Here is a 2,535-nt window from a genome sequence, read left to right on the forward strand (position 1 = left end):
GCTATATCTCATCAAACATTTTCTATATTGAAAGTTAAAAGCCATTATGTGGAAGCTCTATTAGAAAACAGCACACACAAACACACACAAATAATCTTCTAAATAGGGTTTTCTAATCTTAATCAGAGCACACTAGTATTGCTTCTGTTTCCTTTTAAGGAGGAGATGGTTTGAGTTTAACGTGAAGATTATAAAGCTTAAAACTTTTCAGAAGAGGAAACAGGAGACCAATAGAAGTAAATGAAACATACTGGGTGACACTAAAAACTGATGTAGTGATCATAAAATGATTCTACAGTTCATTCTCTTCTTGGCATAACCCAAACCATGGGTTTCATTTGAAGACTTAGCCAAGACCCTTTCTAAAATTCTCTTCTAAATTTTCTTTTTTTTTTTTTTTTTAGACGGAGTCTCGCTCTGTCGCCCAGGCTGGAGTGCAGTGGCCCAATCTCAACTCACTGCAAGCTCCGCCTCCTGGGTTCCTGCCATTCTCCTGCCTCAGCCTCTGGAGTAGCTGGGACTACAGGCGCCCGCCACCTCGCCCGGCTAGTGTTTTTGTTGTTGTTGTTGTTGTTGTTGTTGTTGTTTTGTATTTTTTAGTAGAGACGGGGTTTCACTGTGTTAGCCAGGATGGTCTTGATCTCATGACCTCGTGATCCGCCCGTCTCGGCCTCCCAAAGTGCTGGGATTACAGCTCTACTAAATTTTCTATTCACTGACCTCTCTATCATTCACCTACATTTTCTGGTCATTAAAGCAATTAAGCCATTCTGTTAATCACTTTTGATGTATTAAGTCAAAAAGAAAATAAGTCTGGCTGATTTCATTTAACAATTTAACCAGTCCTTTCTGAGATCCTACTATGTGCTAGGGGTGTTCTATGGAAAGCAATAATAAGACTGTTTTATTCACTCTTCCTGGAGCTTTTAATTCTGGTAGTGGCAAAGAGACAATAAACAATACATCATGTTCAAAGTAGGATTAAAGGGTGTAAGAAATAACGCAAGGGAACTTAACAAAACAATAGGAAGAGAGAAGGTCTTAATTTCATATTATATCCTTGAGAAAGACCTCTCTAATAAGGTGACATGTTAATAGAGAACTGAGGGAACTTAAGGAGTGATTTGAGTGGCCATGGCTGAAGAAAAGAATTCCTGGCACAAAATGTAGAAATTGCAAAGTCATCCTTTTTAAAGGCTGCATAGCATTCCATGGTGTATATGTGCCACATTTTCTTAATCCCGTTTCTCATTGATGGACATCTGGATTGGTCCCAAGTCTTTGCTATTGTGAATAATGCCGCAATAAATATACATGTGTGTGTGTCTTTGTAACAGCATGATTTTTGTAGCGTATCTTTGTAGCAGAATAATCCTTTGGGTATATACCCAGTAATGGAATGGCTGGGTCAAATGGTTATTTCTAGTTCTAGATCTTTGAGGAATCGCCACACTGTCTTCTACAATGGTTGAACCTAGTTTACAGTCCCACCAACAGTGTAAAAGTGTTCCCATTTCTCCACATCCTCTCCAGCACCTGTTGTTTCCTGACTTTTAATGATCGCCATTCTAACTGGTATGAGATGGTATCTCATTGTGGTTTTGATTTGCATTTCTCTGATGGCCAGTGATGATAAGCACATGGATGAAGCTGGAAACCATCATTCTGAGCAAACTATCGCAAGGACAGAAAACCAAACACAGCATGTTCTCACTCATAGGTGGGAATTGAACAATGAGAACACTTGGACACAGGATGGGGAACATCACACATCCGGGTCTGTCGTGGGGTGGGGAGAAGGGGGGAGGGATAGCATTGGGAAATATACCTAATGTAAATGACGAGTTGATGGGTGCAGCACACCAACATGGCACAGGTATACATATGTAAAAAACCTGCACGTTGTGCACATGTACCCTAGTACTTAAAGTATAATAAAAATAAATAAATAATAAAGAGAGAACAACAACAACAAAAAGGAAATTGCAAAGTCCTTGAGACAGGAGTATACCTTGTGTGTTTGTGAGTGGTGTGAGCTGGTAAGAAGTGGGAAAGGGGTAGGAGACGAGGTCTGAGATGTAACTGGGGGCAAAGTCATGGGGGTTTTGGGTTTGTATTCTAGTAAGATGAGAAGTTTTGTTTTCTGACTTACATTTTGAACGAAGTTCTGAAAGCTGGGCGCCATGACCTGCGCCTGTGGCCTCAGCTGCTTAGAAAGCTGAGGTGGGAGGATCCTTTTGGGACCAAGAGATGGAGACCAGCCAGGGCGAAGTAGAAAGACCCTGTCTCTAAAAAGGATGACTAGGGGAAGTGATTAGAAGTGATTAGGCCTTCTGTCCCCACGGGCCACAGTAAGTGCTGCTGAAGATTCAGCTTTGTTTCAGGCTTTCACACCCCAGCTCTGCAGCTTTGTTCGGGCAGGTGCGGAGGGAAGCTCCCTGGAGGCAGTATGCAGACTGAGTCCTGTCCTTACCTGGCTATAGAGAAGGCCTGCATGGCATCTTGTTTGCTGTTAGGCATATTTTGACATTTTCC

The sequence above is a fragment of the Rhinopithecus bieti genome, unplaced genomic scaffold, assembly GCF_001698545.2.
Source record: "Rhinopithecus bieti isolate Rb0 unplaced genomic scaffold, ASM169854v2 scaffold_29393, whole genome shotgun sequence".
NCBI classification, from domain to species: domain Eukaryota; kingdom Metazoa; phylum Chordata; class Mammalia; order Primates; family Cercopithecidae; genus Rhinopithecus; species Rhinopithecus bieti.